General features: G+C 35.6%; 2 long non-coding RNA genes across 2 annotated transcripts; both read left to right on the top strand.

Annotated features, from left to right (window-relative positions):
* Positions 1 to 334: 334 nt before the first annotated feature.
* On the top strand, positions 335 to 2,473 carry LOC149683424 (uncharacterized). The gene is made up of 3 exons (XR_016384204.1): positions 335 to 408; positions 503 to 638; positions 1,879 to 2,473. It is a non-coding gene; the product is annotated as an uncharacterized LOC149683424 (long non-coding RNA).
* A 2,226-nt stretch (positions 2,474 to 4,699) lies between these two features.
* On the top strand, positions 4,700 to 5,115 carry LOC149683423 (uncharacterized). Its single transcript, XR_016384203.1, has 3 exons — positions 4,700 to 4,724; positions 4,793 to 4,871; positions 4,927 to 5,115. It is a non-coding gene; the product is annotated as an uncharacterized LOC149683423 (long non-coding RNA).
* The last annotated feature ends 21,728 nt before the right edge of the window (positions 5,116 to 26,843 follow it).

Raw genomic sequence — 26,843 nt, 5'->3', positions numbered from 1 at the left:
TCTTTCTGATTCATTATTATAAATTTCTGAGGTAAAGTTATTTTTCGAACCAAGTTACGCAGAAGCTCACCGCTTGCGGCGCTTTATAAACACTCAAATTGCGTTCAATTACAGGTACCGGAGAGACCGGTTTCTTGTAAAACGTCTCGTAGTGTGGTGTTGCTGAATGCCGCAAACCGTAGGGAAGGGGAATGCTATCCGAATCGGTCTAAAGATAAGACACCGCGCGGTTTTTCTTGCGTTTCCGTGCTTGGCTCCGGCCATCGGGTTTTTATTCGCGGGTTAAGGAATAGGGATAGGTCCCTCGCTTTCGCTGGAGCAGGAAGGCAGCGACGCAAAAACGACGCCATTACCCATTTCATAATTATTTGCGTCCTCAGCTAGACAAGAAGTTGTTGCGACGGTCAAGTAAGCTATTTTTATCTTCTGGCTGGTTTGATAATGCATGCTTTATATTATGTTGTAACTCTAAACAATAAAACATATTTTACTAAATCCGAAGGTTCCCTGAAGCTAAACCTCAATTTAGAGTGAATTTGGGCGGACGGCCACGTTACCGTCTTTCCCACTACCACGCCATCATTGAAGATTCAAGAACGTCATTTTTATTTTTATTTCTTCTCTTTCGATTTTATAGGGTGAGTTGAAATTTTAATTCTTAAGTTACATTTACAAAAAGAACCTCAACCTCTAGCTTTCCCTAAAATTTGGAGCTGTAAGGCTAAGTCATTAAGCCGTAGCTCGACAACTAAACTGGAGCAAAAAAAATTCAATTTTGAGAATGACCCCGGATATATCGACAATGCACACGCTAAACAAAATGTTTTTAACCAACTCTAGGTTGAACTTGATTGTTAAGACAAAAGTCCTTTGCAACATTTCTCGTCAACTTAAAACAGAGTTCTTGTTAAAGGTGGTTTTGCAGCTCCCCCAGTGTTACCAGGCCTTTGAGAAAAACTAGAAGTTGATTTTGAAATTGACTAACTGCGATCACAAAGGGCCTAAAAATACTGCATGTGAGTTAAAAATGAGACAGGGCGACAAATAATCTCCAGCCCCTTTAGAGAAATCCAAAAACTATTAGGCCTTTACTACAACACTGTTTTTTTTCCTAAGTCTAAATGGAAAATGTCAAAGTGTGTTACTTCTGTAGCTATTATACGAAAGATGATAAAGAGCTATTACAACATATTGTTCGTAGTCACAAGCATTCAGATAAATTATCTTTTCGTTGCAATATATGTGGGGCATTATTCAAAAATCCAAACTCTTTCCGTAGTCACAAATTTAGAAAACACCAAAATATTAATCAAATTGAAAGAGTTCCAGATAATTTTGAGGCAGCTTTTGAATTTGACCCTGGTGCAAGGGGTAATGTACCAGTTCAAAAGTTTATTGAAGCCTCTTACGTTTTGAAGCTTAAAGAAAAACATGGCCTGTCAGACGAAGTTATTGAGGATATTATGACCACTACTTCGGATCTAGTTAAAACTTATAGTGCAGGGAGTATTAGCTTAAATGATAGGCAGTTATTTAATGGACTTGAAACTGCATACAGAAGGGATTTGTTTTTTAAAGCTTAAATGAATTATGTTGCCCCAGTTCCTTTAATAATTGGTCACTACAATAAGCCGAGTCTTACCCAACCCACTGCAAATACTGCTTAAACGAAAGCAGCAATTGCTTATTACATCCCATTTGTAACATCAGTCAAAAATCTCCTAAAAATGCCCGAACTTGAGGAAAATCTATTAATTGCCCCAGCTAACCGTAATTGTGATGTAATGGATGATATATTTAGTGGCAAAGAAATTAAACGGAAGTGGGCAGATACAAATCTAGACAATAGCATAAATTTATTGTTTTCTTTCTATTTAGATGATTTGGAAATAGCAAATCCTATTGGGGCACATGCAAAAAGGCATAAGGTTACAGTTTTCTATTGGCAACTTTTAAATACACCTCCATATATGAGATCAAAATTGAGTTCCATCCAATTACTCGCGGTTGGCAAACAAAAAGACATAAAGGAATTTGGATTAGATACTTTACTGCATGATTTTAAAAGAGAGATGCAAAATTTTGAAAAAGGTATTAAGTGCATGTTCAATGGCGTAGAAAGAGTAGTGAAAGGGAAGTTAGCATTTGTGCTGGGTGATACACTAGCGGCTCAGGAAATTGGTGGCTTTAAGGAAGGCGTGGGTAGCGCTTTCAAATTCTGTAGAACCTGCGAGATTAATAGACCCAGAATAAGAGAATGTATACAAGCAGATACTTTTCCTTTGAGAGATAGTATTGAACACTCCGACAGACTGCACTCTTTGGCAACTTGCTCCAAAAAAGCAAAAATCTACTGGTCAAAGCAATGGGGTGTAAATAAAAAAAGCCCATTTGCTGAAATTCCAAACTTCGAAGTCACAAAAGATCTCTTGCATGATCCAATGCATGTGCTCCTTGAAGGAGTTGTTAAATATGAAACTAAACTCATGCTTGATTTGTTCATTTATGAATTGAAGCTATTTACGCTTGACGAGTTGAATTATGCTATTCAGTCATTCTCGTATCAGAAGAATGATTTGGACGTGAAACCTTCCATAATAGAAAAAAACACTTAAAGAAAAAGAGAGACCTGAAGCAAACAGCATCTGCTATGAAAACGCTGCTTTTTCTAATGCCGTTGTATATTGGTTTAAATGTACCAAAACATAATCCACACTGGACGAATTTTTTGCGTTTAATTCAAATAACGCAGATTTGTCTTTCTGTTCTTGCTAATAACAGCATGGCTAACACATTTGAATGTCTAATTTCGGAACACAATGAAAACTTCCTAATTCTTTATCCAAATTCCAATGTAACACCCAAAATTCACTATTTGTTACATTTCCCTGACCAAATGAGACGATATGGCCCTTTAAGATTTCATTCGTGCATGCGACTGGAGAGTAAACACTCGTATTTTAAAGGGAAAAAATGGAGATGTTTTAAAGATGTACCAAAAACTATGGCTTTAAAGCACCAACGTTGGTTGTGTTTACAACAAACCAATGGTAGTGGAGGAAAAAATCAGAACTTCCTTGGGGATCTGGATGACGTTAAAGAGGGATATGAATGTGAAATTACTGATGAAATTAAGGCTTTGTTGCATTTTTTCGATGAAAACGCAATTGATACTGCATCTATGCACGTAAGCTCTTATATCACTATTTACGGTCACCGCTATGAGAAAGACACTATTTTACTGCAAGACTACACTGAAGAGCATGGTCCCACTTTCATGATTGTGTATGAAGTTGTTACTATAAATCTTAACTGTTATGCCATTTGCCACCAAACCAAAATAGAATATTTTGATAGCCATTTGAACAGATACGTGTTTCAAAGACCTTTGGGCGGACGAAAGTATTTAATTCCAATTAAAAATTTAAAATTCAAATGGCCACAGATAAGTCATTTTACCAGAGGAAAATTTTACGTTATGCTATATAACAGCCCCAATTTAGAGTTCTGTTAATTGAAGGCAAAAACGGTTTTCAAAAATAGTTGAGCGTATCAATAGAGATAAGGTGACCTAATTGCTAATTGTATTTATGAATATACCTTTCAATGTGCTCTTAAAGTACATTTGGGAAACATTTGACTGCATGCTTCATACTACACCTAAATGGTATGTGAATAAATATGGGCACACTAATAATATTGTTAAAAACTAAAGCGTGATATTCTGATGAAATGATTTTTATTTGATAGAGTTAAAAATGTCAACTGTTTTCAAAATAATTTCACACGACCGTGAAAAAAAAAAGCCGTGATCGCCGAGAATTTTCTAGGTTTCATGAATTCTGGTATGGAAATGTTGCCATAATCCCTAAATATGTATGATTGCAAAACTTTTTTATATTTAGCCTGTTCAATATTTAGCCTGTTCAAAATTATCGTTTCCTTCATCGGACGGAGCTAGAGCAGTTTTAGAAGTTGATGGAACGGAAGTTGATGAATGGGATTTGCTGCTGCCATTTGCGAAACAGACTATCATGATACTTGGACCGAATGATGAATTCAAGGATTCGCGGACATCAGCAGTCCATTCCAACCAGAGGGATTATCAGGTTTTTATTGCATGGGTGTTTGTACATTGATATCTTTGTTTAAATCATCTTGTAATGAGAGAAAGACATTTGTGTTTGAAAGACCTTTTCTTTCAGCTATTTTTGATCCTTAGGTTTTTTAATCCGAGTTAAATTACTTTAAGCTGTTTCCTTCAAAGATGCTCAACCAACGGATCCGTGCACAATCTCAAATGTGGAAGTACCGGAACTCGTGATTTCAAGTGGTGGACATCAGGAGTCAGTGTTTCCCGAAGAAACTCAAAGTAAAATCGTTTGTCAAAATAACGAAGTTACTTCGCAAACTGCAGCATTTAATCCCCAAACGACTGAATTTGTAAGCATTTGTTTTACACATTGGCATAACTGTGAATATTTAACAGATCTTTATAATACAGAATGCAAAGTTAAGTCTCCCAAAATTTTCGGATTACACCGAAAAACGATTACAAGAAGGAAAACCCCTTGGGATTAACATCTACCATAGTAAAGGAACTCGCGTATGAATTATTAGCTAAGTACGACATGAAAACACAAGGCGAATACCAAACTGTGGGGAAAATGCTTTTTGCTAAATACCCGTGTATTTATGTTGATAAGACAGCCTATTCACCTTGGGTAAGTGTGAATTAGAAATATTCATTTTATTTATTGTAATAAAGTAAAGATTGTTTTCTTTTTTTCAGCAATTTCTTATTAACAAGTTGTCGTCTAAAATTCGGCATATAAGGTGGCTCGAAAACCGCAAAGAACAGTCATTTTCAGGTGAAGTATCCAAAAAACGCAAAAAAACCCAGCTCAACGAAGAGGCTTTGTGCAGCGTGGAAATTGATATGACAGATGATACGTCACACGAAGATGCAGTACTTGAACTAAAAGTTACATTTAGTGAACGCGAGAAAGATAAACCAAAGCTATTAAAACTAATAAGACAGACGTTTGCCAACAGAAGAAAGCAAATAGCAAAAAATAGTACTAAATTTGAAGAGATGTACACTCAATTTCCACATTTGAGTGATACAAGCTACGTAAGAAGTTTAAATTGTTGACGCATGTTATTATGTTATGTGACTGAAATAAATTGTTTTCTAGCTTGAAGCTGAATTGGATTTAATCCTCCATTTTCCAAATACCAAGATGCGCTTTATTGGAAATTTTGAGAGAATTTCTCGTCTACTTGATGAAGAATTTGAAATGGTACTATATTAAAATTTATATTTCATTATTAAATAATTTTTCAGTTAAGTGGCGCGGGGCTGTCATCAAATGACTTTTAAGACGGGGCTGAAAATCCGATAACCAAAAAACAAAGAACAGTATATTATAATTAAACCCAAAAAACATTACCTTTTTTCAAATATCTTTGACAAAGCTAATTTCTTATTAATTAATAATTCCGAGAGTTGTTGAGCGTCACAAGTAATCAGTCTCTAAGACGCTTAAAAATGTTTTGTTTTTTGAAATGGTTACTTATAATATCGCTTTTGCTTTCAGGATGAGAGTTCTGAATTTGAAAAAACCTGCGACTTAATTAAGTATTTGGAATTGAACCTTAATGTACCTGCCAGAGTTAAAGGAGCAAAGCCAAAGGGTGGAAAAAAAGATAAAAGGAAAGCTAAAAAACCGCCCCCTTTTCAATAATAAATATGTCAGATGTATGAATTTTTACTATTTTGATATCAGTAGTCATTCAACATATATATATTTATATACATTTTCATTATCAGACTTTAGAGGTTGCCAGTAATTTAAAGGATGCACCGCAATTGATTGCAAGAGATGATTGTGAGGGAGAACAAGTTGGGAAAACCAAAATATTACCTCTCCGTGTCAAGAAGATTATATAAACTTAACGATCCAATGAAAACGTTATTATGTTTCTGAGTTGGGGTTTCCCATTTTTGTTGTTGTTTTGAAAAATATATCGCAATGCACGGGCCTTGATAGATATAGGAGGCAATGAATGAAATATATCACAATGCACGGGTCTTGATAGATATAGGAGGCAATGAATGAAATATATCACAATGCACGGGCCTTGATAGATATAGGAGGCAATGAATGAAATATATCACAATGCACGGGCCTTGATATATATAGGAGGCAATGAATGAAATATAAATACAATGCACGGGCCTTGATAGATATAGGAGGCAATGAAGGAAATATATCGCATGCACGGGCCTTGGTAGATATAGGAGGCAATGATAATCTCTCTCTTTGCACGAGAGGTTTATCTTTAATATTTAAATAAATATAATTATTTTTAATTATTTTAATCTTCAATAATTAACATTAATAATAGTTAAATCGTTTAAAATAAAGTTATACCAATTATCTTCTCAAACTTTGCTAATATTGACGTTTAAAGTGAAGGGTACCCCTCTTGCCCGCTTTCTTCAAATTTTGGGGTATATATACGATTCGTTTCCATTATAATAGTAAGGAAAAAGCGCAATTGCGAAAACCTTTGGTGGCGATCCCACCTTAGGAAGGCTAGACGTTTCTCGTAACCCTAGCTGATCGCCGCGTATATCCTAAAACCAAACGATGATAATGGAGTAGAAGCCAATGATACAGATTGGTGTCTATGTGGAATAGACGGAAGACCAGTGGATGGTGGTGTTAGAAGCCAGTGTAAGTGCAGACTGGTGTCAATGTGGGATTGACAAAGAACAGAAGATGGTGGTGATTAGAAGCCAGTAAGAACAGACTGGTGTCCGTGTGGGATGGACAAAGACCAGAAGATGGTGGTGTGAGAACTCAAGTAGAGGAGCCATTTCCGTGACTGTGAAAGCAGTTCGGAGATGGCGAACACGTTTGCTCCGATACGCAAACTGCGAACGCGGTCACGTGGGTGTAACAACGGACAGACAGACAGACAGACACACAGACACACACACAGACACGGCCGTTACAGAACCTCTCCTGGACTACGTCACACGGAGAGGTAAAAAGAAGTTTTTTTGGTGTATAAGAGTTGCAATATCAAAATCCAGGAACCGCTTGCCGAATGCGTATTTTACCTACTCGCGTTTTACTACGCGTTCGACTTAAGTTATCCAGCTGTACTAGGGCAAGTCCTTGGATTTTTGCAAGAGTATATTTTACAAGATAACGGGCCAAAAAGCTATTTCGTAAAATCAACCAAATACTTAAAATTTGTAGAAGAGAAAGAAATTAATCAAAAATTTTTGAATCAAGAATAAAACTAGCTACGAGCTTTTAAAAGCTACTCTTAAATGAACTTGTTGTTACCACCTAAACACAGCTCGAGTAGGCATGACTACCACCTAAACACATCTCCAGTAGACATGACTACAACCTAAACACAACTCGGTTAGGCATAACTACCACCTAAACACATCTCAAGCAGACATGACTACCACCTAAACACATCTCGAGCAGACATGACTACCACCTAAACACATCTCGAGTAGACATGACTACAACCTAAACACAGTTTACGTAGGCATGACTACCACCTAAACACATCTCGAGTAGACATGACTACCACCTAAACACATCTCGAGTAGACATGACTACAACCAAAACACAGTTTACGTAGGCATGATTACCACCTAAACACATCTCGAGTAGACATGACTACCACCTAAACACATCTCGAGTAGACATGACTACAACCAAAACACAGTTTACGTAGGCATGACTACCACCTAAACACATCTCGAGTAGGCATGACTACCACCTAAACACAACTCGGTTAGGCATAACTACCACCTAAACACATCTCGAGCAGACATGACTACCACCTAAACACATCTCGAGCATACATGACTACCACCTAAACACATCTCGAGTAGACATGACTACAACCTAAACACAGTTTACGTAGGCATGACTACCACCTAAACACATCTCGAGTAGACATGACTACCACCTAAACACATCTCGAGTAGACATGACTACAACCAAAACACAGTTTACGTAGGCATGACTACCACCTAAACACATCTCGAGTAGACATGACTACCACCTAAACACATCTCGAGTAGACATGACTACAACCAAAACACAGTTTACGTAGGCATGACTACCACCTAAACACATCTCGAGTAGACATGACTACCACCTAAACACATCTCGAGTAGACATGACTACAACCTAAACACATCTCGAGTAGACATGACTACAACCTAAACACAGTTCGAGTAGGCACGACAACCACCTAAACACAGTTCGAGTAGGCACGACAACCACCTAAACACAGCTCAATTAGGCATGACTACCACCTAAACACATTTTGAGTAAACATGACTACAACCTCAACACAGTTCGAGAAGGCACGACTACCAGCTAAACACATATCGAGTAGACAGGACTACATCCTAAACACATTTCGGGTAGGCATGCCTACAACCTAAATGATTTTTCTCTGAACATGTCTTTCATCTAAATATTTTATTTGGTAACGTGTATAGGTAGGAAACGTGTTTCAAAACGCGTTGCATTTTCCCGTTTAGGAAAATGTTTAGATTCTAAACGTTGTTTTTTCTGTGTGCCATACTCATTTTACCTTCTGCCTTAGGCGAATATAGCTCTTTTATTTATTTATTTATTTATTTACGATTATTTATTACAAGACGACTTTTCACGTGTAACAAACACATTACAAAATTAAATATATTCTTATTTATAACAGAGCCCCAATGTGTAACAAAAACGAGCACTGAAATAGAACATTTTGAGTTCAGCTAATTCTTTTCAGCTTACAGAAGATAATTCCCAAAGAAAGGAAGCTAGTGGTGTGTATGGTGTATATATTTGTGCATGTCGTTTATAATAACCACATGGTTATTTATCTTTACACCTATACAACAGATTGCAAAAACATTTATTCTGAAGAAAGTGATAGTGAAATTGATGAGTAAGTATTTTGAACTTGGGTATTAGTGAGCAATTTATTTGTAAATCGTAATAACGTTAGCGAGGACTACATGTTTATTAGTATGAGTATATCTTTAACACCTTTATTTTTTCTAGGAGTCTGAACTCATAATAAGTGCCAAAAAATGGTTAAATTTTTTTATTCAAAGTGGTTACATTGAAAACATGTTAACCCACAATACAAAATAAAACTTGAAAGATCCCATGTAAGTATGGATTGAAATGGAGCAAACTAAGTTGAGCAAAGCAACCAGTCTAAACATATTGCACTTTTTATAATTTTTACATTTGTCGGAACAAAAAAACCAATGGTGGAGAAATTTACGTAAAAATGTGTAAATATATATTTAGGCCGAAGTTTGTCTTGTTTGAAGTAACGATTAAATGTACTGAAATTGGGGGCGAAATACCAATTTAATCCGAGCAAAATTCTAAGATATCTCAGACTTTTGAGTGCTATCGGTTAAACTATCAAACTGCATATTATAGTGAAATTCACATTGAAATGTCAGCACGTGAAACCTTTTGCTTTCTTTAAATCCCTACCGTTTGTTTGGGAGACATTATATTTAGGTAGAATTATTTTATTATTGTCGACATTTCATGGTGACTTTGAAAAGAAATTACTTGATAAGCATATTGTGACCAACTTTTATATTTTTTTTTTAGTTACTTAGAGCACCCGGAGTACTTGAAACATGCTAAATTCTTACAAGGAAAAGCAACGAAAAAACGTTATTTGTTGAATTTAGACGTACAGTTAGATCCTAAGGAGGTAGAATGAAATGTAACACGTAACTTATTATAAACCGAATTCGGCTAAACAGATTTGACATCTAATCGTACAATTTAACAAATTGTATTCACTCAGAAGAAATGCATACATATAAAATTAGTAACCAAATTGATTGACTACACCATCATGATAAATTCTTTTTCGAAAAGAAAATATGTGAAACGGACTAGAATATAACGATATTTTCAACTTTGAAAATTAAACGGATTTATTATCAAGTATTCAAATATGATGGTTATTTATCCTTACAGGCTACGAATATTCTACACCGCGAGTTTCGTTCTTCTAACTGAGCATTCTGACAAACTGTATTTTTTCCATATGCCAAAAAAATTATTATGTTGTAGTCAGATCAAAATTAACGGTTCAAATGAAACCCATAAATTAATATTAACAAAGAAGCCGAAAAAATCGGTCATATAATTTAACAAATTTGTTTAGTGGAGACTCAAAAACCACTTATTGTTCTATGTAAAATCTTGTTTAATCTATTTAGGTACTGAAATATGGCCAAAGAGAACTTGAAAAAATATTCATGTAAGAAAAACATATACAGACTGGGTATGAAATACATTTCGGCTTTAAAGCTTGATATCTTCAAATTTACTCATCATAGGAATCATGATTTTCAATTTGGTTTACCATCGAGATTGCAGAAAATTAGTATTGCTGATGAAGCACTTGCTTTAAAGAATTTTTTTAATAACAGGTATAAACTTACGAGTGTAGGTAGGCAATGGAAGCTCAAGATTTTACATTTCTATTACTAGTACCAGGAGCAGATGACATCTGCTCCTGCTAGTACGGGCGACGAAAACTTATAATAATGAATTATTTTTGAAATGTTAACACTAATTTGCGCTTATCATTAATCCAGTTCCGTTAAGATTTCGAAAACAAATATTTTAACTTGTTCTAGAAATTTACATTGCGTTTCATTGAAACACAAAACATATTTCATGAAGGTAATTGTGGAAGAATTCTTGATGATGAATGAATATAATCTAACATATGAGGTGGCAGAAAAATCTGTTTAAATTGTTTAAAATAAATCGTTCCAAAATATAGATTCATTCCCAAAGGTTCTCGAGTTATTTTCATTGTGCACGCGGTTCAGACAGAAATAAAAAAATCTCAGCAAAATAGTCAGAAAGGTTCAGACGGTTCTATCTTACATTAATTTCAAAGTTCACGGTTCAAAATTCAGCATTTCAGCAAAGTAGTCAAAAACGTTCAGACGGTCTCTATCTTACATTAATTTCGGTTCAGAATTGAGCATTTCAGCAAAATAGTCAAAAATGTAAAGACGGTCTCTATCTTACATTAATTTCGGTTCAGAATTCAGCATTTCAGCAAAATAGTCAAAAAAGGTCAGACGGTCTCTATCTTACATTAATTTCGATTCAGAATTCAGCATTTCAGCAAAATAGTCAAAAAGTTCAGACGGTCTCTATCTTACTTCATTTTCAAAATTCACGGTTCAGAAAGCAGCATTTCAGCAAAATAGTCAAAAAAGTTCAGACGGTCTCTATCTTACATCAATTTCAAAGTTCACGGTTCAAAATTCAGCATTTCAGCAAAATAGTCAAAAAAGTTCAGACGGTCTACATTATACTTCATTTTCAAAATTCACGGTTCAGAATTCAGCATTTCAGCAAAATAGTCAAAAACGTTCAGACGGTCTCTATCTTACATTAATTTCAAAGTTCACGGTTCAGAATTCAGCATTTCAGCAAAATAGTCAAAAAAGGTCAGACGGTCTCTATCTTACATTAATTTCGGTTCAGAATTCAGCATTTCAGCAAAATAGTCAAAAAAGGTCAGACGGTCTCTATCTTACATTAATTTCGGTTCAGAATTCAGCATTTCAGCAAAATAGTCAAAAAGTTCAGATGGTCTCTATCTTACTTCATTTTCAAAATTCACGGTTCAGAATTCAGCATTTCAGCAAAATAGTCAAAAAAGTTCAGACGGTCTCTATCTTACATTAATTTCAAAGTTCACGGTTCAGAATTCAGCATTTCAGCAAAATAGTCAAAAAAGGTCAGACGGTCTCTATCTTACATTAATTTCGGTTCAGAATTCAGCATTTCAGCAAAATAGTCAAAAAGTTCAGACGGTCTCTATCTTACTTTATTTTCAAAATTCACGGTTCAGAATTCAGCATTTCAGCAAAATAGTCAAAAAAGTTAAGACGGTCTCCATTATACTTCATTTTCAAAATTCACGGTTCAGAATTCAGCATTTCAACAAATAGTCAAAAAAGTTCAGACGGTCTCTATCTTACATTAATTTCAAAGTTCACGGTTTCACGGTTCAGAATTCAGCATTTCAGCAAAGTAGTCGAAAAAGTTCAGACGGTCTCTATCTTACAATATTTTCAGAAGTTCAAAAATCCCAGGAAAATTTGCAAGTTCAAGAAGTCGAAGATATAAATCATGCCACTCACACTAGTCTTTCAAAGGGTGCTGCAGTTGACTCGTTAAAGCAACTGAAGGGCAAGAAAAGGAAATTTCTTCAATCTTGGAGAAATCAGTACACATTTTTAGACTTTGACGAAGACGATAACCTCATGTACTGTAAAGTCTGTAGGAGCAATGAAGGAGGAAATAATTTTAAAGAAAGTTCAAATTACTTTGTTCAGGGAACTAGTAATTTTCAACTAATTATTTCATGTACTTTAATAGCATCAACTATTTAAGTACATGAAAAATCTTTTTCACCTCTGAATTGTGTAGCCGCACTTAAAAAAGCTGCAGAAGTAAACTACAGAGCCTTTACCCATGGCCGTCTTAAAGCTAAATGAGATTCACCAGACTAGTGCTGGGCGGATCTGATTACCGATTACGATTACTAAGTACAGTAATCGATTACCGATTACTTTTAACGATTACTAGCTAGTATAAGGCGACACCTACTTTTGAAATAAACGTAACCCGTATAATAAACGTAACCCGTATAATACTAGAGATATTATTTAAATGCAAGTTAAATTAAAAAAAAACACAATTTTATGCCCTGAAACAAATTTCATCACAAATAATTCAAACTTTCAACTTTACAAAATAAATTTTATTTCAAGTTTCGACAAAATATTTAACTTAGTAGAAAATGTTTTTAAAGGTGTAGTTCCAATGAGATTTGTCTGCACCATGCCATGATGCCGTCATGTGACCATGGCCAAGAAATAGAGTATGAAGGAAAAGTTGCAATACATATTTTAAAACTCTAAAAAAATGAATGTTTGAAGTTAGAAATGCGAGCATTGAAACTTTGGAGTCCTTTAAGGAGCTTCTACGATCAGTCACAATTTGACCCATTTTTGAAAAAGGTTGCTCTGAAGGAACACTGGTTGCCATTAGTGGTAAAACCTTTTTAGCTAATTTGGCAATATTCAGATAAGAGTGTTGGTTTTCTCTCCACCATTGCATACCGTCGAGATAGTGGGGAATAGTAGGTTCTTGAAGGAATCTTATTACTTTCGCGTTTGCGGATACCCTTGGAGATGGTGGCGCTGGATAACTCAGAAGTGATATCCCTCTTTTCATTTCCAAGTCTTCCCATAGAGAGCCAGGCTAGGTATGGACATCAATATCCATTGTGTTTGAACTTGCTCCGCTTTCTTCATCGACGCTACGGAATTCACGCGTCTCGGCTCTACGTCTTGTTTCTTCCTCTGCAACGTGGCCAGTCGCGTCTAAAAGCCATTTTTCTGCCTGATTCGCTGAATCCTCATCTGAAAATCCGTTCTTTTTCATCTTTGGGTCTACAAGGGTTGCAAGTGCAAACTGAGATTCTCGACCGAAGTTGCGAAATTGTCTTTTCTCCATTTGACTCAACAACGTTTTGCAAACGCCTTTTGAGAATTCGGAAGCTTCCCGATTGTTTATGCGATTTCCGACTCTTTTGAGTAACACACCCGAAACATAAATAATGTCGGAAGATCTTGGGTATTTTTGGCTAGACATGATGGTGGTGGCCTCTTTCAAAATGTCAACCAGTTCTTCATTGGCTTTTACTTCGGCAGCAGACGAGAAGTTCAAATTTAAATTCAAGGACTCCGCTGTCGCTCTAAGAGCTGCCTTTTGTTCAAGAAAACGGTCAAACGTGGAATTCCATCTTGTTTCAGTATCATTATAAGTTTGTGCTGAGGCAGTTCCAATTGCTTTTGCGTAACCACTAATCGATCTGCAGATTTTACGTTTCGTCTAAAGTGACTTACCATAGCTTTCACTGTATTCTTCATGTTATTTAAGTCTTCATCTCCCTAGGAGCACAAAATCGCTGGCCCAGCAGGTGCTGGCCACATACTGGCCCAGCAGTGTAGGCGCAGCAGCGGTATATCACTGGACATGTCCTACCTTGCTAGTGTATGGGTTAGTGCTGGGGTTTTAATAAAAAGCCTAAAGCTTTCCAGCACAATAATGACCACCTTTCCACCCTAAGGGCCGACTCTTATTCAAGTTAATACCGACACTAAACGCGCAACTTCACCGCCACTAGGCCACCTTATTTCCTACGCTTTTCCACCACTCACCCAATCCGTATTCTCACACTTCCCCACCATTGAATCACGCTAAATTTTCACAAAAACCCATCATTCTCCCTCTGATTTTCCATCACTAGCCCATCCCTAATCCGATCGTTTTTCTTCACTTTACCATCATTCACACATTTCACTTTCCTACTATAACCCACCAATCATTCATCTCATATTCCTACATTTGATCAACACCCTTTCTTACATTAAGCCTACACATATCCCTACATTCCGCCTACACATATCCATACATTTGGCCTACTCATATCCATACATTTGGCCTACTCATATCCATACATTTGGCCTACACATATCCCTACAATAATTTTCATCTAAACTATTGGACCAATTATTTAAATTCAATTTCAAAATTGTGGAAAAATTTATTTACTTCGACAGATATGATTGACTTTTCGTACAATAACGCAAATTTTAACCAATGTTCAGCTTTATTTCAACATATAAAAAATACCCAAAAACATGAATAAATGCTAACTCTAGCAGTTTCAGAAAATTGGTTATCAGTTTCACTTACCAAAGCACAGGGTTTAGTTTTTGCTTCTTCGACCCGTTTCCTTCGTTCTGCACGCCCACCTGTTCTGTCATAAGCTCCCCTGACATGCTTCTTTACGGCTAATTCAGCCTCATATTCTTTAATACCTTTGAAATTTGATTGAATGGCCGCTGAAATAAAAAATATTTTATTAAGTTCCAAATTAGAAATTTTGCACCAAACACATCTTACCAACAATAGCATTTTTAATATTTAATTCCGCAAAGGAGAATTTGGTTTCAGAGCCTACTTAGTTGAATTTCAAGATTAACTCATGAGCCAAAACTTTTTCAAATAGTCTCTGACAACAGTTTTTTATTTTTTACCACCATAGGAAGCAAACATTTTAATCTGTTGTAATAGTTAAATTTTGATATATTTATAAAATGAACGCGAGAAAATAGAAATGTATTTAATGTAACCCTTACAGCTCTTTTCCGAATTGTTTCGTCCTCCAGTAGATTTTCTACCAACTTCAGTTCTTGGAGTGAAGTAAGAGGTAGTTTGGGAAATTCATCTATTTCAGTTATCTCTTGATTTAAGGCACCTGTACTTTCTTTGGAATTATTTATGAGAAAATTAACTTTTGTATTCAAATCACTCAGCATTAGAAGAACGGTTTTCTTGAATTTTTCATTACTTTCATCTGTTAATTAGAAATTTATAATTTTAAATTTGCTCTAATCTCGATTAATACTTTTATAAATAAAATTGGACGAATATTTATTAAATAAAGGGTTATGCCACAATCCACATGTTTCTGAGACCATACGTAAAACTAACCATATCTATTGGGGTATTTTCTAAACCTTTTGAAAGTGCCACTTGTAAAAGAGACTAAGTTTGTACATAGCAGAAGAAAGAGCTTAACAGTCATAAAAAACTATACCTTTTAAATTATCAGGATTTCTATGATACGCATTTCTATTAGCCACTGGTTCTGATGTTGACGCTGAAAGCAAAGTCATTAGGCTTGATCGCGAATCGAAATTACAGATTCTATTACCTAAATCATTGGCTGAATAGCTTGTGTTGACAAACACATCTGAAAGCGCAGTGTTTATATTTCGTCGTGGCGTTCCAGAATTAAGGCTGGTTAGAGGCGAATTCCACTCTTGAAGTGATTGCGAAATGGGTAGATTTTTCTTGGGTTTGTCGTTCTTTGACGACAAATCTTTATTTCTGGAATGCTTTTCATAGTTTAATGCCGAAATTTCTTCACATTCGTGATCCCTTTTCTGTTTTAGGGGAAAAATGTTTTAGGCTTTTACGCTTGAGCGTTTTTTTAAATGGCAAACAGGCTTTAAAACTACTTAAACCCCTTTGTAGCTTTGTCGGCGATATGCTTTTCAAACTTCTATCATTTCTGATTTGTTTCTTAGGCGAGATAGTTTTTCGAGTTTTAGAGCGTATTTTACATTTTGGCGGCGAAGGTTCAAATAGTTTTCTTCGCTTAGACGAAATGGAGCTAGCGCGGGTTGTTTCGAGAGAAACGCGTTCAAAGTTGGTTGTTCCAGGGGACTTTCGCGTTGCAAGTGTTTAAGCACCGGTGATACTTCGTAAAGTTATAAATCATAAATAAACCAAAAACAAACATTCCACATTTTGATCATTTCTTTATTAAAAATTGTGGGATATGCGAATCGATAGATAGTATCCTGTTATCAATAATACCAGTAATTGAATATTTACAGTCCAAACTCATATTTATCGGGACCGTTTGCCAACATTGCATGTCGTGCCATTTTTTGCGAATTTATAACCCACAATCTCTAGTAAAGGTTGCAAGACAGATAGAAACATAAGGTTCAAAATGTTCATCATTACTTTATCATTTGCCAAATAAAATCACCATATAAAAGCAAATACATTTCAAGTACTATCAGTTATATAGGCTAAAGATATTTTGAAACTTTGAACATATATAGACTTCAATCTTTAGTTCTTAGACATTCTAGTATGATATTGGATTGTGGGAGGTTTTTGGTTCAATTCCAAAGTCACACTATTGGTGCTTTTAACCACACATAAGCGGAGTATAAAGGAAGAAGATTTGGTTTTATTCTTGTCTATCAGTTTAAGCGTTTATCTCTTGAGTCACGACCATTGGATATCAAGTGTTTAAATTTAGTTAGTCTGTTCAAAATATCTATTTTTGAGGGTGTTTGACTTAGCCTTAATTAATAATGGGTTGCTGTGATGTATGATCGGAGTACAAAAATCTTTTGCGACATAAACGTGCAAAACATGAAGGTGCGAGTTTTCCTTGTACCGTATGTGCGGAAACGTTCAACATACGTGACATCCTAAATCGTCACATACATATTCACTCTACAGGTGACACAAATTCTAACGGTGAAGGACGAACGAAACCATGCTTAACACATAATAAGGATCCACAGGTTAAGAGGGTTAAGTCTGTATCATCAATAAACCTTCAACTTCCAGCGAGGTTTTCAATGCATCTGAAAACGAAGGCGACGATGTTCTGTTGAGCCAGAATGGTGTAGGCATTCAATATTTTTTGGCTAGAGAGAAGACACCCTACATCAGTTATCATCTTAAGAAAACGCGAACCTCCATAATCTAATAAATCAGGAGAATAATGAATAATAGGAGGATTTAACGGAAACTATAATCTGGAACCGCTTTCAACTGAAGAAAACGCAGTTATACATGAGTTAATGGATCAAGTGGAAAATGCTGAAGTTAATGCCTCACAAGAACCTATATTTGCCCCGCCAGAAAACTCGCCACTTCTAGATGTAATTGAAGAGATGGATGCTCGCGTCACGCCATATTTTGTGCACGTATCAGTATCACACCCAAACTTATGAGACTCATATCGACGATAACGTTATGAAACTCAGGAACGCAATGGATTGCATTTGAAAATTATCTACGTGGTAAACTAATACAGAAAAAATTGAATTAAATGGTGACTCACAATCAGCGCCCGATACTCGCTTGAGTTGGCTAACTCTGGCGAGGACGTGGAATATCTTCTTGCGTAAAATCGTAGCGGGATTTAACAATCTCTTACAGAAGACACAAACTCCAGTCAAATCGATGCGTGCGTAGAAACAAATGAAGAAACGCCTCAAAAGATGCAGTAGATGGGTACTTGACCATATTATGTTTATACAAATTAATATAATAACGTACCTGCCTCTAGTGGGTGGGAGTTTTGTAGAACTACCGAAAAAACTTGCCAATAGACAGGCTATACTTAACGTAAAAACAATGACCAGCTTTGTTTCATATGGTCAGTTCTGGCTCATCTACGTCCCGTAGAAAGAAATGAACACCTAGACCGTGTTCAAAAGTACGTCCCATTTGAGGACGAAATGGATACGTCTAACATATCCTTTCCCTTCGAACTTAGCGCGGCAAAAGTTAAAAAAATTTAAATTCCTAATCATCTCTCGGTGAACATTTTCTACTTTGAGGACGGTGTTTTCCCTAATATATTAGTAAAAACAAAGTGATTGTGGAAAAAAGGTAGACCTTTTGATAGTAAAGGGTGAGACGAAGCATTATTGCCTGATACGTAGTTTAAGCCGACTGCTGAACATTTTTTCAAAGGATGGTCATACCGCGTTTTACTGTCGTTACTGCCTTCAACGTTTTGTAGGGACTAACGCCAAACAAACCAGGATAAACTCGTTTGGGATTGTTTATTAAGTCTTGTTTTCAATCAAGCATAAAGTATACGCTTTACAAAGTCCCTGACATAGCGAATCCGTTTTCTTGTTGGGTAAAGTTCTCCATAATTTTGACCAATTCCCTGAACCTTTTCGCGTCTATTTAGCATCATGAAATATTTGTATTTCTTCAGTTCTATTTGCTTTTTAGGAACACCTTCAAAGCAGACCGATTAAGGTATGGCGTCGCCATTCTTGAAAACATTTGTTACTTCATCCCTCATTTCATATAGCTGAGTATATTCCTTTTGGCGCAACAGGATACCGGTCGATTTATCTGTATATCCCAATCTGATTTTGCAGCCTGGGATTAGGCGTCTGATTTGGCTAAAGAAATCTCGAAAACGTTAGTAGTATCCCTAAGGGATGAGACCAAGTGTCAGTTAAAATTACCCGCGACCTAAATTTTAAATATCAAAGTTTCAATATTGCCAAAGCATACCAAGGAAAGAAGTTCCAAAAAAATCAAAGTTTCCATAATGCCGAGGCTAAAGCCCCGTTTTCAATCAACCTTTTTTGATCAAAAATGCAAGCTTTTGCTTGAAAAATCACAGCGAAACGCAAAAGCAAAATATTTAGTCGGTTTCAATCGCGCTTGGGCTGAAGCTTTAAGCTTGATAGTCGCCGCTTTTGCTTGAATGTTTGTTCAAGCAGATATCTATCCTCCGTAGATATTTGCGTTAACTTTTTGCTTTCAAGCGCGATGGAGGATGACGTCACATGAGGAGTTGGAAAAAAATACCTTCTCTAATACGGTCTCTTATTTTACCCGAATAATATGTGGCTTCTTATCTATTTCATAGTTTGCATTTGCACATTTTGTACTTTTGATTATTGGGAAATATAATTTCACAAGCAAATCCATGATGATAATGCACTTTGAAACCTGTTGATATATTTGCTATTGATAATATCGACCCATGGTTTATCCTGCTTTCGATTTATATCCATATCTATTGTTTAACCTGAGATATGTTTAAATTATACATTTTTTCACCAAATTTTCGGCAAATTACATTTCGTGAAATCTCCGGTGCTCGTGGGCAAATAGAATTAAAATCACCAGTGTAGAAAATACATGTTGAAACTTACTGATAGATTTACGTATGATAACATACTTATGATACATACCCACATATATCGTAAAACCCAAGATATGATTAAAATAAGTATTATAAACATTTTCTTCCACGGAAAATTTCTATAAATTAAATTTGAAGAAAATACTGGCCCACGTTGCGAATAAACTTCAAATTATCATTGGGAGGTTTGTTATTTCATTCAGTTTTAGGTGGTATAATTTCATTTGTTATCATCGACCCTCGGTTTTTCCTTTTAGCATAAATAATTTTTCAACGTGAAAAAGATTTTAAAATTTTCTACCGAAATGTTTTGGTTCAGGATAAGCGTTTTTTTTTCAAGTTTTGTTCAAACGTTCTGGTTCACGTGTAGGCCTATTATTTTCAAATATCCCACCATTACACTCTGCCACGTTTCGAACTGATAAGGGAAACTACCGCCATTCGAGCTGGTAAGAGAATCTAACACTATTTGAAATGATGAGGGGATCTATCACTATTTGAACTGAAAATATGAGCTGGTACGAAGCTATACCAACAAAATGGCCGTCTTCGCAAAATGGAGGGCTCCGTAAGTGGCGCACAAATGGGGTTTTCATACTATTAACCTTACATAATCTAGTCTAACCTAATCTACCCTACCATTACCATTAAGAGGTCTCGCTTCCATGTACTAACGGCGCTCGATGCTGTTAACTTCCTCGATCATCCAACTCACTATATCCATTGCGCTACTGGAGCTCGGCAGCTTAAGGAAAACGCTATGATTTTATAAGTGTAAACCCATACCATTCAGTCGAAAGCTCTTCCATATAATTATTTCCATTCAGCAGAAAATTGCCTTTCCGGCTATAATACTATTTGACAATGAAAAGGCAGAAAAAATAATCATAGCGGTCGAAAATTCGCTACAGTGTACAAAAACACCCTAGTGACCAAAATTGAATCTTCAAAAAGTGGCAACGTTGTTGTTATAGACAACACTCATGTTTCAAATCTATGTGAGACTTTATTTCCAAACAGTGACACAAATATTTCAGACGATGTCATTCATTTATTTAGATGACCCTGACGTCTTTAAAACATTTTTAAATGATGAAAAATCCACATCAAACATATCCAGAGAAAATATAGTTTACTATATGAGTTGTTTTCTTATAAATAAATTTCAAAAAGAACTAAATTGTCAAATATGTTTAGCTGTTACAATAGAAAGTGAAAGGGAACCAGATAACCTGTATACATGCTTTTAATTATATCTTTAAATTTGTCAAACACGTGCTGAGATCACCTAAAATATTATTGCAGCTTTTAAAATATTTTAATGAAATATTTACAAACTGGGACCATTTTATACACTGAAGGTAAGTACCATTATGACTAACTCATGACGTTTTTTAATCCAATGTGTACTCTGTGTTAGATCGAGATATCTATGATTTTTGAACCCCATAGTCTAAAAACACTTACTTCCTGGTTGAAACCAATTGCGAAAAAATCGGACGTGATCAATAAAGAATGTAAGACAATGGTTCAAGGATTAAAAACATTTTTGAACCTTTTCAAAGAATTGCTGTCAAGGACCAGAGAAAGTGTGCTATTTCTGAGACTGATAGGGGTTCGCTATGGCAAAACGAATTTCCTTCGTCTTTAATTTGTGTACAATGTCTATTTAAATTGATTCGTTTCATTTAGTAGGCGATAACTAATTATTAATACTCTTATTTTGATAAAAAACATTAAAATTTCAATCGCCTTATTTGTCCACTATGGAGCCATTTGTCAGGTTTCAAATACAAGGTAATCCCGGTCTCCAAAATCGGGTTTCAAATCGAAAATAATACCAGTCGTCAAAAAGCGGGTTTCAAATCCCAGATATTCCCAGTCCCAAAAGGCAGGATTCAATTTACAAATATTCCAAGCCCCCTAAAGCAGGTTTAAAAATTCAGATATTCCCAGACCCATTTTCTGAGCCGCCAAGAAAATTGCCAAATGCGAAACGGAATCAAAACCCTCGCTAAATCCAACTTTGCAATGTGAAGCTCCTTCGTATCTGCGATAGAGGACCTAATGACCTCATGCAGCAGGAGAAAATTTTCCGCGCAACCGTCTACTGCATTGAGACCCATCATCCTCCCATTAATACTGAGAGCTTCGGGGGCTATTTGCTGAGGTCTTATGAAACCATCGTGCAAATACGGACGAAACGTTGAAGTAGCGTAACTTCGAGAAGTGCTCGATATCATCCGTCTTGGAATGAAAATAGTCCTGTTTTTCAGCAGGACCTGTTGTACTTTACTCACAGAAAGGAAAAGACTAAACAGCTGGCCAAGCCAGCATTTAGCGAACTGAAACTCCATCCGGACCAACGGCCTGGAATCCGAAAGTTCCTTGGCAGTGAACGGGTCGCATAGGTGGAAAATGGCAGGCCAGAAGTCCACTTCCGCCAGACTTGAAGGAGATGCGGTCGAAAACACTGTTCCCCAGTATTTGGAAAAATCCTCAACTGGGGGTTTCTTCCGCGGAGACTTGAGAGAATAGATTGGCGCTCCTTGTCTTATCTGATTTTAACATTTGCTGAACCAGCGCAAAGTTCCGACTCTTCAGCGGTTTCTTAGAGGCTTTAGCTCTTTCAATTTTCTTTTTGTGGCTTTGTCTCGCCAATTTCTTTAGCTGTGGTAGTTTGCGGTTGGTGCGAGCAACTAACTTACGGGAGGAAGCGTCTTTCGTCTTATAAAACACTGATACATGCAAATAATGAGATAAGCAATAATATCGTGACCAGCGACCAAGTTCAGAACTTACTTGCACTGATTTCTTCCACTGGTTTAAAAAATGGTTGTTAGTTTGAAAGTATTCTTAAAACTAACTTCGCCGTAGTTTTTAAAAAGAGCTTGTCTCATATCCCTTAAAAAACCGAAAAAATGTTATGCTTTTTCAATGAGAAGCTATCCCCAAAAAAAGGGTGGTTTTATTCGTTTAACATTACAAACGGTTGTCAAGTCATATCTACAAATACAAATGCATACCGGCCCTTTAGTATTTATTCACCTGTTAATCTTAGAGAAACATAAATTTTCCTTTACTTCCTCAACCTATCCAAAATCCGTAAAGATGTTAGAAAATTTTGTGTATTTTCTTGCTCCTCACTAAATTAGAATGAGAAAGGCATTATACAAAAACGAGTTTTGCTTCGCAGTCCTTAAAAAACTGCATTTATACACAATCCGCGACACTTTTTCAAACCCACAAAGGGCCAGAAACTAGAAATTATTATATGTATTGCAATTTGAAATGAAGTTTAATCGTTTTGAGAAATTTGCTTTTAATTGCGTAGTTCAAACATTTGTTATGATTAGAAATTTTACAACAAAAACGGGTATAAATGCGGCGTTTCGGAACAAAGAGCTAAATCAAGGACGATTATAACTCGAGTTCGAATTGAAGTTTAAAACTTATACAAGATGTAACAACACACATATGAACATCTTTTCTGAATGTATGATAAATGTCAGAAATACGACACTGCTTTTCACATCAGAATGAGGGACCTCATTTTAGGAGTACTATAGCGACATTTTACTCTAAATAAGTGTTCTTATCTCTTCCACCCTGAAAAATTAAAATGCTAAAAGCTCATTTTGTATTTTTTCGGCTTAATTATTTGACAGGGATAAGTTTTTACGGGAACAGATTCTACATAATTTCATACGTGAAAATCTAAGCTCCCTTTATCTCGAAACGCCGCATTTATACCCGTTTTTGTTGTAAAATTTCTAATCATAACAAATGTTTGAACTACGCAATTAAAAGCAAATTTCTCAAAACGATTAAACTTCATTTCAAATTGCAATACATATAATAATTTCTAGTTTCTGGCCCTTTGTGGGTTTGAAAAAGTGTCGCGGATTGTGTATAAATGCAGTTTTTTAAGGACTGCGAAGCAAAACTCGTTTTTGTATAATATCTGTCCCTTTTTGGGGAGAAACGTTATTTGGGAATAAATTAGTTCTGGAATAGTCAAACTCAATCGTCCAATTTTTAAGACTAATTATATAATATTTCACTAAATCGTAACTTACATTTGGAAATTGGAATGGTCGGATAATACAATGCACTGTATAAAAACACACTATGCTAAATATTCGTTGAAACCATGTGAAAATTCTAAAAATTCTCCAACTATTTCTTTGTGATCATTTAACCTTAGGCTTAGAAAGACAAAAAATAGGCCCAAAAAGTTTTAAAAAAATCACGTGAACTTAATTAGAGAATCAAAATGGTGAAATTAAGCGCGAGATTTGAATTGAAACTTTTATTGAAATGCAGCGCGTGCTGGCGCGTGAGCTAGCGCGTGGTTTAAAAATATTTTTTTTTGAAACCTATACAAAAAGGCCAATTTAACCTTACACTACGAGAAATGATATACTATACCTTTTCAGCCTTTGCTAGTGCTGTAAAGTTAGGCTGTGAAAAAAGTGTACCCCCTTGGTCGCGAAAATGTTTCCACCTCATAATGTTAAGCTCCATAGAGTTTAACATTATGATTTCGGATTGAGTATAAATAGAAAATCCCTGACGGGATTTTCTTAATATGTGTTAAATTCAACTGTCCACAAAACAAGTATTATTTCCATTTATATAAATAGCTTAATCTTTGTTTTCTAAACCCTTGCCCATTAGTTGATGTTCTTCCACAGTTGCCATTCGATTCTTATTTTTAACTTCGAAATTATCCTCCTCAACGTCAGTATCGTCTGCAACATCATCACCATGATTGACACATCTAAGTTTATAACAGAAGGGAATAATAGTTTTAATTTTAAGGTTTATTTATAAAAAGAGCTAGAGTTGCGGAAAACACACATTGGTGACAAATTCAAGTCAATTGTGGCCCTTTATATACTTTTTCTAATGTAACTAGGCGAAGAATATGGCTTTGCTTCATCATGAAATATTCAGGTGTTTCTCAATATAATGTTAAGCTAAACAATATCAAAAATGTGGTGGTAACTCTATGAATAAAATCGAAAATACGATTACTAGACTAGAATGAGATAAGACAACCTGAACAACCATATTAGGTTGAAACTTTTTCGAAAAACTTTTAGGCTAAGGTAACTAAGTTCCTTGAATAGTTCCGATTACTCACTTTTGGGAATTTTATTTCGTTTGTATCAGTCATAGTAGACGCATCAAGCGTATTACATTAATCTGTTTGTGTTTCAATAGACACGTTTGTCTTCATTGGCAGGTGTAACGCTGGATAATAAAAGCGTGAGACTCATTTCTGATGTTCAACTTAAGGCCTTCATCCCTGAACAGTGAGAAAGCGCTTCCAATGCTAGCTTTGTTATGAGAACCTTATTATTACAGAAAGATAAGATGTCTTATTTTTAAATTACTTAACGTGCAATCAATATAATATTCTTTGCTATTTTGTTATAACTAAAGAAGTTTTTCTTTATTATGATATTAACAGAATGGGTACTTACGGTATAAAAATTAGTACAGATATAACGGAAAACGCTTAAATTTCAAATATTGAATAATCTAAATATTCTAAAATAATGAACGTTGATTCGCAGAGAACTTATGAAAAAGATATTTCTCGGGCACGCATCTCATTAGTCTGCACTTGGTGACACCTAGCGGGGTTCTTCCAAAAAAACAGCGGCCAATTCAACTTTAACAGGGTTGCCACAGTACCTGGAAATCCTGGAAAATCTGGAAAAGTCAGGGAATTTAAAAATGGACCGAAAAGGTCAGGGAAAAGTCAGGGAATTTAAACAATTTCAGCAAAGTCAGGGAATTTGATTTTAGTGGGTAAAATTTCTGGGAATAAGTCTTTATTGAAAGAGTAATGAAAGTTTCTCCTCATGCTCTCTGAACACAGAAAACTCTAGATTAATCCTTAAAAATGTCTAGAATTGTTTTTGTAAAGTAAATGCTCTCTTAGACTTTTAATTTTAGTTAAAATGTTTCTTATTTGTTTTGGTGCAAAAAATACATGGGTAAACTTAATGTAGAGTTTATTTAATTATAAGCACTTAAAACGTGCTGTAAGCATTCACACTTTCGGCCTAAAAGGTCAGGGAAAACCTGGAAAAGTAAGGGAATTTGGTTCTGAAAATTCCGTGGCAACCCTGTTTAACTAAAGGGGTTAGGTCTAAAAGGGTAGAGGGAAGGTAACTATAATGGAACAGCACGATCTCTAACTCTCGCGCACCTAACTCGGCGCACGTGATCCGTTAAGATGAAAATTCTAGAAGGTAAATACGACCTTTTTCTTTTTATCTTTACTAATATAAGGAGGGAGTAAAAACAGAGAAACGGCTGTTTATACTTGGGAAAGGCAGATTCTGCCGGCGCTTGCCTGCGGACTGGCAGCCGCATGTCCGCGGACTGGTGCCGCTCCACGGACCACAGTTTGAGAAGCGCTGAGTTAGATAAAGTAAAATCCTACCCTTTAATGATACAAAACGACATTTTAAATAAATATTTTGAAAACTAGTTTAGGACACACAACTATCACGTCAATCGTCACTAGCAGACGAAGCGTATCAGTTGTTTTCGAAAAAAGACCGTCATTGGACGGAAAGTTTGGCGGACGAAAACCCGAAAAAAGAATGACGTTCAACAATTTAAAATTTTCATAAAAATGGCGCGCAGTGGCGGGTTTCGGGATAGATTTAATTTCAATTTATTTATTAATTATTTCTTTTTTGTTGTTTTGAATCTTTTCATGTATTATGTATGTGTAGCTCTACCGATTTCATAAGGTTTTTAACAAAGATAAACTTTTCCTATAACATATTTTTTTAATTAAACATAGAAAAGCTATTACTTTTAACAGTAACATTACAGTGGAACTATTTACCTTCGTTTATAACTTTCAAAGCATCTACATCGAAATGAATAATATTAATTTGGCAAAAATGCAAAATAGTATGAAAACTACTTTTACTGCAAGTGAGAGGAGGGTAGCCGGAGAAATGTAGATGTTTCACTTGTTTTTTTGCCAAACGACTGTAATGGGGGCAGTGATCAGAGCGACTACAAAAACTAACAGTTTTAAAAATTAATTAAAAATAGTTAACTATCAATTTATTTATATATTTGAAACCGTATTTTTAGGTCCTATCTGATTTCAAAAA

Source organism: Phalangium opilio, unplaced genomic scaffold (genome assembly GCF_054372755.1).
Source record: "Phalangium opilio isolate 3A_F unplaced genomic scaffold, DU_Popi_V2 ptg000037l_1, whole genome shotgun sequence".
Lineage (NCBI taxonomy): Eukaryota > Metazoa > Arthropoda > Arachnida > Opiliones > Phalangiidae > Phalangium > Phalangium opilio.
This window is presented reverse-complemented; position numbering and strand designations above follow the sequence as displayed.